Raw genomic sequence first — 13,543 nt, forward strand, 5'->3', positions numbered from 1 at the left:
TGGCCGCATAAACCGGAAGCGAGTTCGGGAGTTCGAAACAAGTAATGGCCGGCATGCATGCTTTGAACAACACCTATGGAAACAATTATAGTGGCTGACAGCAAGCGTATCGCTAACACGTAGGAGTGGGACCGCAGTGCAGAAGAGACCCCTGGTATTTAGAGGCTCATGAAAGACATCATTTGAAGTGGCGATCGCGTATGGATATAACCGGACTGCACTTGAGTTCTCCACGATAAGTGTTATGCGCACGTCCTACAATGAAATGGTGCTTGCAAGAAACAAGTACTTAGTGAACGATTACAGCAGTTGTAGCCCCGATATATCAATTGAGGGACATATTTGTTGTCATTTACTGCGCACTCCTTATAAAAAAGGAAGTCTCGGAAGGAGGGGCCCAAAAAACAACAGCCTGTAGGACGGATAGACCAACGGAAACATAAATCACAAATATTTCATGGTGGCCTACAATTTTTTCATTGAAACTTTTGCTCTTAGTATGATGTTTAATGAAGTTGATTAATTATTAATAAATAATTAAATATTTACGCGAAATAAAACTGTCACTTGCTCCAAGGAGACGGCAAACATTACCTCGTTTCTCTCCATCTACGCGGCATTAGCATGTTTTAAATATTGGCACAAGTTATGTGAGACGCCCTGCATATTGAAGCAAGTGTCCCAACAGGCGCGAGCCGCCGACACTAGGAAAGAGACATCACGCTTGATTAACTTCCGGGGAGAAAATACGGTGTCATAAAGGTTGGCAATATATTTGCCTTACTGCTTATTTGTACATGCACTGGATGATGGTACTTTTGAACCATTTACTTATTTTACTTCCTCTTCTCTCTGGTACCCTTTTTGGTCGTCCGTAGAGCGGTGAGTCTGTCTTCTCGTGGACACTTCACATGGCATATTGCTGAAGAGTTACATCTTCCGTATCTTGATACATGAGCCTGCTGTGGGTAGCAAACTGAATATGCTAGTGGTCTACATTCTTCGCTAACACTGACTGGCCCAGCATTTCAAAGGTCGAGCATTGGAAAGCTGATTACATTAAATAAGAAAAGTACAAATCATTCTCTCTGTAGAGAGAGGTGACTCTGGGCAGAGAAAACGAATTTAGTCGTTTTAAATTACACGCAGGAATTCAGTTTGCAAATGGAATATTGTTTTAGAGGCATAATTTATTCATTTTTTCATTGTGTCGAGGGGTCTATTAATTGCTGTCTTTGCATAGCAACCCATGACTTAGTTCCAATACCTAGAGTACTAGTTTTGGTGGCAAGGAATAATTGTTTTCAAAATCTCCTGCTTCTTTTCATTCAGGAAAGTAAGGTTATTCTGCTGTGCTTTTGTGTAATGTAATTTAAGACACAGTGCCATGACTTGCTCAATGCAGCATGTTTACATGCATTTCAGTTACCAAAGTGTTAACGGGCACTAACTTTTATCCGAGTTTTTGCGGTGATGATCGTTCGATCAATACGGTCAACAAAACTTGTATCCACACAAGTTCTCATCTGGCGTGAGAGCTTGTTAAGCGGTTTTTGTATGAAGGAGAATGAGGTTAAACTACGTCAGAAGTGCTTTCTTCCAGAAGCTGTCAACCTTGTTTCAAAAATTCAGTAAAATGAGAGTACGCTTATACCCGGAGGTGCTGTGAATTCAAATATACCCGAAAGGCATATATTAACTGTTTCAACTGTTTCACTACCAAAGCCTACTATTTTTACATCATCTTCCAATATTAGGACGTTAAAGTAATTGCATGTTGCATTGGGACGCAAGACTGCAACTGAGACCTCTATATATTCGCAATTAAGACTAAGTTATAAACTAAAGAAATGGAAATTTGACGCGTATGATTCACACTTACGCACTGACTTATTACTAAAGGAGGCGTAGGTGGCCGCACACTTAAAACGTCAATTTCAACGCCAAGCTTATATATGTCTCAGTCGTTTGTTGCGTAAAGAGTATTTTTTTCTTTTTCAGCTGCCGCGCACCAGAAGCAAGAAGCCCAGTGAACTCCTTGTACGGGTGATTACTTCCAATTGTAGAGATAGTCAATATGACGGCGGCTAGCCATGCTTATTTAACGACCAGGCAGTCTACGGCACTGTTGTGCAGGGGCGTACGTCGCAGATAACGTTAGCCATGAGGTTAAGAAAAAGAAAAGTGCCGATGCAAAATAGTTTTTGCGAGCAACGGCGTTCAGTCGAGTTCTCTTTCACAACTAGGGAAGCATTCGTGCACTAATGGCTAATTATTAAATATGAATAAACATTTTTTAAAATTAAGGGTGTGATATCTTGTAGTTCAATTGTTATTTTGCCTTTAGGCATCCTATCCATTGAGTTTCCACGCGCGCGCTCCTGAGTAATTACGTTTGAGTAACTCAGTTAATTTCCTGACTCGGAAGCCTTCTGTGGAAGTGGCGAGCTGTCGGTGTTGGTATTGGCTTGCACTGATCGCGAGCTGCTCCGTGACAGTCGCAGACTATACGCTACTGAAGCAGAAGATTGGCCTATAGTTGGTACACCATACGCTCGTACTTGGGATTTCTAAACAGTGCAAATGACAGAAGACCAGCGTCGTGTGACTATAGCGCTGGTCCCCGTGCGACCAGCGCCGTGTAACCGGGAGACCGGCGCTTTCTTCCTCTGGTCTCTCGTTGTCTGTGCGGTTTTGAAATCGCAAGCAGCTAACGCAGTGAACAGCCAGTTGCCGAGACAGGCTATAAGCGGAGTTACTTTCTTTAAATGTGTTTTGGAGCCAGTAGCATCGCGGAGCGTGTGCACGTGATCACGCGTCACGTTCCTTACTTCACTCACTACGAATGAAGCCAGAGAAAGTACTTACGCAGGACATAGCAGATTTAAAACTGAATGGGATGTTTTAGGGCGCAATGACAACGCTCATTACATATTTGACGCCTTTAAAAATTAGGAAATCATCGCACTAGTATTATTTCTAAATTAATATCGCTAATTAGTATATTTCTTATTTTTATCGTATGTTATTATAATATTTTTATGGTAATTAGTATATCCTGGTCTCCGAAAGAAGACTGGTGTCCACGCATTGTACATCTCATAATAGGATACTGTAGCGGAGCTTTTCAAGTGCTCGACGTGCGTTTTCTGGCACAACCTGTACAAGGCGCTTTCAAAATGATTACAATAACAAGTATACAGCTTATCAAAACGCGTGCTGTTGATATGCCAGCTTTTCTAATTCCACACGTGATGAAGCATTCATTCTTTAGAGTTCGAAGATGCTGAGCTTATCGTTTTCTTTTCTCTCTGATTGCAGCCTTCAAATAAAAGTGGAGCTGGAAAATGGCTATCAAGTTCCGTGCAAGTTGGACGCAGGAAGCGCCATAAATCTTGTCCAATGCGCAAACTGCGGCTTTTACGCCCTTAAATGGACCAGACTAAGATGCAATGATAGCCTGTGTGAAGAATGCTTCATGAAATGCAAAGAGTACTTTTGTTCCTTGCACAAAGTCATGACTACAAACTTGCAGGTGATGCATGTCTTCTGTTGACTTCAGGATTTTAGTCAGTTTGCTTAAGAAAAAAAGGTGGTGGGGGATGGGGAGTTTCTGTATCGAAGACATTGAATGTACGCATACAAACACTAACAAATGCTTGACGATGTCTGTACCTCCTGTGATGTATAGTAAGCACGACATACGTGTCTGAGGTCACCCGATGCGGCAAACAACATTTAAACAAACTTGAATATTAACAGAATGAGAATATTGCACTTCCTTTTACGTTTCACGCATCAAATGAACAACTCCAAGGAACTAGAGGTACCAATAATTGTATTTTGACGCAAAAAAATATTAGAAGCGAGATACATAAGTACACGCTACAGAACGGCAAAAAATGTCCTGGAAAGGTGCTGCCAAGATTACCGTTATGGTTTTGCACTTAGAGGCGAATTTGTGTGATAGCTAGGATATTATGAACGTGTGTCTTCTTCAGTTCTGCGGTGCGGAGCGCTGCATAGAGAGAACTGAGTGAAGCGGGAAGTCTTTCCTAAAGAGCGAACTAAACCACATCATTTCTCACAGCAGAAAAGTTTCCCTGGCGAATGGCTAGCATGCAACTCCTGAAAAATGACGTCACACATAAAACGACGCACATGCACAAAAAATCCAACTTGCGAAAAGAAACACGCGCACTGCCGACCAAAGCTAATGAATACCGTGTTCACAGCTAGATCAGCGTTGCTGCAAACCCTAACAATGTTTTGTAGCTCAAGGTGTGTTCGACGACATATTAGGTACAGAATCTTGCTTGGTACTCGAAATCATGAAAATTCAAAAGTTGCCAAAAGGAGCAAACAAAGCGTTGCAGTATGGCGCAATCAACAACTTGACAGAAATTGGTGGTGCCTACCTTATTTTAAAATGAAAGCAAGGAATAAGACAATACATATTCACTGAAAAATACAGCGGACGATTACACATGAGAAAATAATCGACGAAAAATATTGTCGGCCAGGAGACAAGACGGCAAGTTGCCTGGCGATGAGACATGAAACGGCCTACAAAAATATGCACTTATATTCCGATGCTGTCAAATTTGTTTGTATGTATCAAATAGAGACCACTTCCGCTGGCCTTGCGAGTTGGTGGCGCTTGTGTTCGCGCATTATAGTTTTTGACTGATACAAAGCTTAAAGCGTGGACATCAGCTGGTCCAGTAACTGCACCGTCAGAGGGCGTTTGCGGCGCGTCTGAGACGGGTCTGGGCGCGGCTAGGGGTTTTCCGGTCCACCATTTGATGTTATTTGTAGTAGCCATCACTCCCGCTCAGATGACCTCGCTTTTTTTCTGCATTTGCTTTTTGTTTAATTTTTGCCAGTACATTTCTTGTAATATTGCGATGAAGTGCGATCACGCATTCTTTTCAAAGCACTGAGCAGGGGTTGTATTCCGATTATTCACCGATGCGCAAACACTGAAGGAGTCGTAACGGTGCCTCTTCCAGCGAGCCTGCCGTTGCCTGAGTGGTAGTTTATGGCAAATAAAACATATTCGACTTCATCTTATTATTGGGATGTTGGGACACAAGCGCAACATTGTAATTTGGTACCGTCACACTATCATGGCAATCGAGTGTTAAGACAAATAAGTACACCCGCAGTGGATGCTGCAAAAATGAAAAAAAAAAAAAAAAACGTTCCGCATGGCTATCAGCGGAAGTGGTGGCTACTGCTGGAAGAGCAAAGGATGGAGAGAATCAGTTGTAGTGCAGTCAAATGTTTATTTAACATGTTCTTGAGCCTTCCAATTTTATTGCATTAATAGCAAAAATTCGTTTGAAGCAGTGTCATTTCTTGATTCCATGACAGCGAAAACTACGTGAAATTCTCTTTTTGAATTTTTTGCAGGCAAGGTCAGGAAGATGCGAGTATGCGGTGTTGAAAGACGTCCTCATCGAGTGCATATATTGCTCAGAATGGCAGGACGCAAATACCATTGCGGTACGAAAGCCTTTCATTTAGCTCAATAATGACCTTATTCTAGCTGCTCCTTACCAATTGTTACCAACTCCTTACCACATTGTTGGTCATACATAATACACATACAACAGCTCTTTCAAACTAATAGAACGAAAAGAAAGAAAATTTTGGGCATTTACTTCGAATGTGTATTATGTCTAACAAAAACATACATAGCGACCGCGACTCTTTTCTTGGATATTTTCTTAGATAATGTATGGTGGCAGGGCATTTACACAGCATACAACGAGTTCGTAATTAGTTTTTGTATATTACAGGTAATTTTGTAAACTTTTACACTTGATATCTGCACGCAAAAGTAAAGGCATGTTTGGTTGATGTTGATCAGCTTCACAGTAATATTTTAACGAGAGAGGCATTTGGGTTGCTCTGTGAGCAAAGCATATTAATTGTTGTATCATTTACGATACAGCATGCATTTATGGGCTCTCTTCTGGAGGAGCGCAGTTGTTTGTTGCCTCTCGAGGAAACAAATTTCCTGAAAAAATGTTATGTTGTCAGGCTGTACTTTTTCTTGGCACCACTAACTTCATCAATATGATGCAAAATGACAATGACATAGCAGTCTCGCGATAAACATAGGTTGCAGCCTGCCGTACTCCAAAGCTTATGACAACAGCAGCAAGAAAGGACTGACCGAGGAAGAGGGAATTTTTTTGGTTTCACTCCAGCTCCTAAAGATTAGAAAAAGAAAAATTTCATAGAAAAATAAGTGTTCTAAATGTTCGGGCTAAGATATTGGGGCCACCAAATAGTCAATGAACAATGCCATCTTCAAACTAAAAAAAAAAAAAACTTTTTTGAGAGAACTGCCACAAATACGCCCTAATTTTTAGAGCGAAGTTCCCTGTTTTTTTTTTCGTTGGCCGAGTTCTTTTTTCCCATGATTTCGGCAATTCAAACGCGTTTCTGTATAATCACAAATATATTCGCAACTGCACAGTATCTCATATATGACACATGACCAATTTCGCTTATAAAATCGCAACTAGAGCTGAGGTTTGTTAGACATTTTCGACCTGGACATGTTTAGCGTGTTTACCCTGAACTTGCTTAATTTTTTCACGAGAAGATAGAAAATTCATGTAGTGAGAGGTTAAGGAACGAACGTATCAGCTATAGAATAGGGTAATTAAATGATCACTTGCGGTGGCTATGTATCTACTGATTCTCGGTAATTATGTGCTGCTCATTGGTGGCCGTAGAAAGCCAGTGGATTTCGTGGTGGTTCTTGGCGGTAATGTGACAGCGCGCACGAAGTGGTTTACAGAAGAATTGTAGTTCTTTGTAAATTTTGTGCAGTGGTATTCGGAGTTGTCGCAGAGTCATTATTATAAGACTGAACCACTCCTCTCTATTTTTGAGACGACGTTGGCCGAGGTTTCAAAATAAGTTGAATATTGGCAATGAGCACGCATAATAGTGACCAAGTCTAATTTTTTTGGTAGAACATGCAAATTATCAAAAAATGTTGAATACTCTGTGCAGCAGTAGCATATACTTGTTTGCAGGGCGAGGAGCACTGTTATAAAGGTTCACAGCTGCGTATTGTTGTTTCTGCATATAATTCTGCGCTGCCGTTGCTTTCACCCAGCCCAGCAAAGAGTAATCTCGGGCTAGTTGCTCATTAGTTGTAGTTTGCTGGGAGCGATGAGTAATTTTTCGTGATTTGCAATTTGAGCGTTCAGCAAATTGTTCATTCCAGGTAAAGAGAGCGCGCAAATGTTGTTTTTGAATACCTCATTTATTTACTCTTTGAGCTCAAGAGGAAGCTCTAGCTCGAGGTACAATCCGATTTTCCCATTAAAATATATGTAAAACGCAAAAATACTTCTATGAAGAAGCCACTGAACTGTTTGGCACGAAATCTGTTGCATTTGACACAGCAGGTGAAATTCTAGCTACAATAGGAAACACAATTTTATTCTTGAGCTGGAACGTTCCAAAAGAAATTCCCGGAAATTGTAAGAGTTTCAAAAACATTCAAGCACACATTTGCAAACACATCACTCTTCACAAAACAGGTACCGCAATTCTGTGAACTCCATTCGTTGAGCATCCAAAGCAGAAAAATTTGATATTTGGTTTTACACCTCACGGGAATTTGTTGCAATTTTCACGAGGATTTTGGAAACTTCCTACTCATAAAAGCGGGATATATTTCTGAACGGTGTAAAATACGTAAGTTTTGTCTGCTTTAGGAGCAATATTAGGTTCACTGTACAAAATTTGGATATCGTTTCTTGTTGCTGTAATACGGTTATCAATTTGATGCTTAAGCTTTTTGAAATTTTGCGAATTGAAATAATTTTAGTAATTGGTAGCCTAAGGGAAAAAGCATTTTCCACTCTCACTAGATTTTAATTTTTTAAATACAACAAGCCTTACCAAAATCAGTCAAAATGGTTTGTGAGAAAAACCGTTTCTTCTTTACCATGTGTTTCGACAGAAGTAGCCGAGCTAAAGCTTCCGAAGCCTGTGTTTGAAGCCGCATGAATATAATTTCCAGAACCACATTCAAAAGGAACATCGGAGCTTTTTTGTAGAAGGATCCAGTAGGAAGCCCAATGCAGTGCAGGTGAGCTATATATAAAACATACTAAAAAGTACACGAGAAGAATTTGGGAAGCGAGAGGCCTTGATTTTTGGTTTGTGTAGCTAAGAGACAATGAATGAACGTAGAAGCTTGCTTATGTTGTAGTGTATTTAATATCTAGTTATACAATAAATGTTTGCGTAAGAACTAGGCTATCTATCTGTACGCTAAGCGTGTTTATAAAGGAACTACTGAAGTGATACTATTGTCATAAATATTTCATCTATGAAGGCCACGTAATCTCTCAAGTTTATTGGCACTTGCGAATGACTTTCTTTCTGGACTTTGTCATTTGCGAAGGCAGCCAATATATAGTGTGTTTTTTAGCTGCGTCAAATTTTCAAAACTTGCCTGCAGCAGTGGGCCCTCCGCGTGCGTGCGCGAGCTCACCGTGTCCTTCCTCCTCCCCTCCTCTCTCTATCTCATCTTTCTATTCCCTCTTTCCCGCCCCCAGAGTAGGGTAGCCAACCAGAATCATTTCTGGTTAACATCCCTGCCTTCTCTTTCTCTCCTCCTCCTGCCTGCAGCAGATAGCACAATTGGGAACATTGAATTAAATTACATGATGCGGCGGCTATTCCTTCGACTAGACATCAAAATGATTGATTGTATAATTACCATACTTAGACTAATTAACCTTTTAAATAATAATAGCACATATATTAATCTGCAAATTGTAGTTAGTGAGTTTGCAAAGCTTATGGACTTAGAACGAATTGTGAGAACGGCAGCGGTTTTAAGATTAGCGCAATCAAGCTTGCGGTAAAAGGGCACTGTTCCACTTACTTTTTTAAGAACACGCTATTTTATGCTTTGAAGCACACAAGTAACTGGAACCCGAATCTATTTCGTAGGACTCTTTGAAACTTTTTATCTCAAAACTAAGGTAGTTCTGAGAACTCGTTCCAAGTGCATGCGCCTTGCGAACTCTCCGGCTACAATTCGTAAATTTGAATACATGTGTCAAAGTATTTAACAAAAATGTAATTAGTGTAGTTATGTTAAATTACCAACCAAACATTTCGATTTCTCGTAGAAGTAATAGCCGCATTAATCGAGTAATTTAGCTCAATGGGTAAAATCCTGCCTCAGGCAATTTATAAAGTTTGGTGCAGTAAAAAAAAAGCACCTGGTATATTCTAGCACGGCGTTAATAAATATAAACATACCGACAGTCAGTTTGTCCAGGATGCCAGTGGACAGACCACCTTAACGAGCGCTATAAAACATGTGTTTCAGCACGTGCAATAGGCCCAAAATTATACTTCCACTTGGTTATGTGAGAAAGAGTGCCATAACTACACACCGTAAAAAAAAAAAACACGCTATTTGCACAACGTGGCCATATCTGGTCATCCATATACGTTTATTAGAAAATGCGAACGGTGTCAGGGTTTTGAGATAATTTAGAAAGAAAGGATTGTTTGTTAAAGTGAATATCTGTCCACTGCCATGTATACTATTTAGCAATGGCATATCACTATAAAGAATATAAACGCTTTTGGACTCATGAACTTATGAAATTGCTTGCAGTTGTGAATTTCATGCGACTAGCTTAAATGGGGACATACAAATTCCTGAATGAGATAAGGGGTATATTGACACTGTGCCTAAGAATTGTGAAATTACCTATTGCTGTGGCGTTTACTAATCATTTTCTTGCTTGTTTTCTTGAACAAAGAACCAGACAGAACTCTGCAACAGCAAGGTTCTCGATGGTCACATGCTCCCGAGTTCTAATGGCAGGACTACGGAATTACTGAAGCCGCGACAACCAATGGCTCCTCAACGTGTCGGCGATACTAAAATGGTACTGACACTCACACACAATACTCGAGGCCCGGTGATTTTGAAGTTCGCGTTGACATAAAAAATGGCATATTAGGTGACTAGATTTTTGCTTAGCTCTAATATATGTGCGCCTGTGTGTTGAGGCGAGCCCATATGATAAATGTTCATGCTAGAACTGGTAAGCAAGACAAGAAAGTTAGAAAACAATCTCAAGGTTGATGGCAATAGTGTTGTTGCAGAGCGCTCTTTGCTAGCTAATTTAGCAGAGATGCTAGAACTAGAAACATCAAAGTTAAATACCTGCTTGATTTACGACAGAAAGGAACGGTGACGTGATATCGGTCGTGGCCGATGCTCGTTGATGCAGCCCACCCTGCGCATTTTTTCCACATCTAGCTTACCCTTTAAGCACAAGCCGTGGGCATGATTACACTGGAAGATGACGTCATTCGAATCACTACGACAAGATGACGAACATGGAATGACCAGGAGGACATGAGAACACCAGAATGGTCACAACTAGGGGCATAAATATAGGAGTGCCTTCCTTTGTGTGATCTATTTGGCAAGACAACAGCCAGCCAACCAGCCAGCAGCCAGGAGCAGCAGGAGCGGGAAAGTCGAAGGAAAATGCAGAGATTGCTTTGCCTCAAAAAGACAGCAGACTTCAACATTTCCTTTGGTACAGAACTCATTTACCGCGACTGCAGTATTCACGTCAGTGAAGACCAGCAAGGACTCAGTGATTACAGGGCAGCTTGTTAGGGGGAAGGTTGCGGTTGTATATAAACCATTAAATTCTAATAACAACCAAAAATATTGAATATATTAGGTGAAAGATAATTATAATTTTGTGATAGCACAAAAAAAAATTGTGTTCTTACATTTCTTCTTTCGGATAAGCGGAACTTCGTTTCTCTACAACAAAGTAATGCATGCTGTGCAATTCGAGCTATGTGCATGGACAGCACTGTCAGAATGCCGCTGTCAAAGAAAACTTCTTTTCAGTTCAAATGAATAGTCTTATAAAGCCTTTTATTTGCAGTTGTTGTGATGTTTTATTTCTGTCCGCCATGGTTGAGCATTTAGCTCTTTAAATATATTTTATTTAAGTACTGTTAGTGCATCGTGTGTATCTTTATTTTTGTGAAGCACTCACATGCCTATGTTTGCATCGTTGAATAGGCCATCATCGAAACACCTACCTGCCCGACGTGACTGCAACGCGGAAATTGAGACGAACTCAAAATTTGAGGATTCCTAACGTCAGTTTTTCAATTAAGCTTTTGTGTAAATCATTCATTATTTACGCCGCAGATGAGGAGGCAGTTGCTGTGTTAAAGGCAGCATGCTTTTAAGACTCCATGACTCGTTTCGAAGGTCCCACCTGGGACCTTCAAAAAGACTTTGAGGCTAAAACCTCTACTACAGGTGACGTCATGAGCGAAATTGTGTAGTCTCCTACAAGACCTCGGCAATTTCATTTTCTTTGCATATGTGCAGTATTGATGTTTAGGTAACTTTGAATATTGTAATGCAAACCCAGTTTCGAGCACTTAACTGCTGTTGCACTAACGCAGTAACATAGTAGTTCATTTTTGCTGTAGGTTACGTGTTCATTATTAAGGAAATCGGTGCAAGCTTTAGGCACAGCGTTTCAAGCAACAGGCTTAACCTTAGACCTTTCTTGCAAATGTTAGAGCCAGCACTATGGGGTGGCAATAGAGGGCGCTTTTGGTTTGTCTCGTTTTAACAGGAGCCCTAGAAAACCTCCCGAGACCGTATCATGCAATGCGAAAATTACAAAAGAGCAGCGCCGGTGACTGATTTCGAGTCACAGTGTTCAGAACTATGTGAAGCGGAACATCGCAACGAAAGCGTAGCAAATCTAGGGTAAGTCTTCGCACGTAGATATAGAACTGCTTTATTTGGCGCAATAGTTATTACCGCTTGCTGCATTGGTTTATAATGAACAGAGATGGGGGGGGGGGGTGGCAGCTACAGGAATCGGTGAGACAGAGAATGACTCGTAAAAATATCTATGAGTCGTAGTCCTGTCTTAATGTTCCTTTTTTTGCGTATAGTGGTCCTGCTGGCAAGCTTTCATAATTTGGTTGGTTGCAATAATTTCATTGAGTTCACAATTATCAATGCGAGATTCTGCAAAATAGCGCCCATCTGCGGGCGTGTTACTGTCTACAGTGTTATGAACATTGAAGGGATACTCCTGGACGTGAGGTCAAACGAGAGGTTTCTTAAAACAATAACGCCATTATGGACATGCAACTTAAAGAATCAAGCTATAATGATTCTCGAATAACTAAGCAGGAAGTGCTAAAAGGAGACATAGTTAAGGCGGGCGGACGTCCTGCCTAATTTACGACACTGAAAATGCTGTAAATCAAAAGACCACATTTTATAGTTATAGAATCGAGCATGCTTTTCGTGATTTAAGGAGCAATTCATTCGTGAATGTAGCAGCACTCTGAAGTTAAACATTGGTATCAGCGATGCACAGTTCCACCACGTGACCATACATTGCAGTACGCATGTCGGATGTTAAGTGCATCAGTAACAGTGCATTCGCCTTCTTTTGCAACTGTTCGTGCTGTTTTCTATGGGTATCACGTGTTATGTTGTAACGATACACGTGTATAAGTGGCACTGCTTTTGCTGCAAATAGTCAAACGGCTGAGCCGCGGTGTCCTTCATTGCGTGACGGCGCACACAAGTGAATTTTTACACGTGCAAATTCGCGAGGATGTGACCGAGTTTCGTGGTTTCCATGTGAAATACCATATACCATCGATTCATTCTCCCGTAGACTTGTTTCAGCACTACCGGAACAGAACTACTGGCATGCGATATGAGCATGGAAGCCAAGTTGCACTGCATAGTTTATACAAAATACACATGAAAAAAAAAAAAAACAGACAAACAAGATGATTTGCATCTCCGTGTTTTACTTCGTTTGTGTTTCGTATAAATATGCAGAGCTACTTGAGCTTTTATGCTGTAGAACAAACACACAGCCGTTTATGTGCGACCACTTGATACATGCCGAGGCCAACAGGAAAATACAATGGGAAGATGGCGTCGGTTGCTCCCTGCGACCGCGTGCTTGATACTTACTGCTTTGCGTACTTTTACGCCCTGAACTCGTCCATGTGATTGGCAGTAATGGAAGGTGGAATGTCGATAAAGGGAACGTTTTGATAAGGGAAGTTGTCTATATCAGGGCGTCGTTGAAGAATCATAACAGATGACAGGGTTCCGAAATCAAACGAGGGCGCGTGGCTACGGCAGTGAGCCGAAATGCGGATAACGTGTAAATGCGTCGCTTTGCTTTCGAAAACGTGACTTGGTTAAACTGAACCTGGCTTCATCTGCCTTCTACTAATGCAGTCTGAGAGGAAAGAACAAACACAGGTAACTGTTATTGAGAAAGTAATTCAGCAGTTCAGGTAGTATGAACCGTATTATCATCGATATAATAAACAAACAAAATTTACATTTAATGGCTCTGGCTGCACTTGTCGTTAAATTCTTTGTGATTTTTTAGTAGTAGTAGTAGTAGTAGTAGTAGTAGTAGTAGTAGTAGTAGTAGTA

At 40.8% G+C, this 13,543-nt stretch overlaps 2 protein-coding genes across 14 annotated transcripts in view; both read left to right on the forward strand.

Moving 5' to 3' along the window:
- Positions 1 to 13,543, forward strand: part of LOC119463883 (uncharacterized) — a 119,662-nt gene that overhangs the window by 95,386 nt on the left and 10,733 nt on the right. For 4 of the 13 annotated variants that reach the window (XR_007463177.1, XR_007463181.1, XR_007463184.1 and 1 more), the window contains 5 exons: positions 3,322 to 3,535; positions 5,416 to 5,508; positions 8,057 to 8,125; positions 9,825 to 9,953; positions 11,691 to 11,827. The exons of 5 other annotated variants lie outside the window; for them this stretch is intronic. The gene's annotated coding sequence lies outside the window, so the exon portion shown is untranslated. Of the gene's footprint in view, positions 1 to 2,001; positions 2,047 to 3,321; positions 3,536 to 5,415; positions 5,509 to 8,056; positions 8,126 to 9,824; positions 9,954 to 11,690; positions 11,828 to 13,543 lie in introns of all 13 variants that reach the window. 4 more of the 13 variants (XR_007463179.1, XR_007463178.1, XR_007463180.1 and 1 more) reach the window with 2 other exon arrangements.
- LOC119464235 (uncharacterized) overlaps positions 1 to 13,543 on the forward strand; it is a 107,054-nt gene that overhangs the window by 23,309 nt on the left and 70,202 nt on the right. The gene's annotated exons all lie outside the window — the stretch shown is intronic.

The sequence above is a fragment of the Dermacentor silvarum genome, chromosome 9, assembly GCF_013339745.2.
Source record: "Dermacentor silvarum isolate Dsil-2018 chromosome 9, BIME_Dsil_1.4, whole genome shotgun sequence".
Lineage (NCBI taxonomy): Eukaryota > Metazoa > Arthropoda > Arachnida > Ixodida > Ixodidae > Dermacentor > Dermacentor silvarum.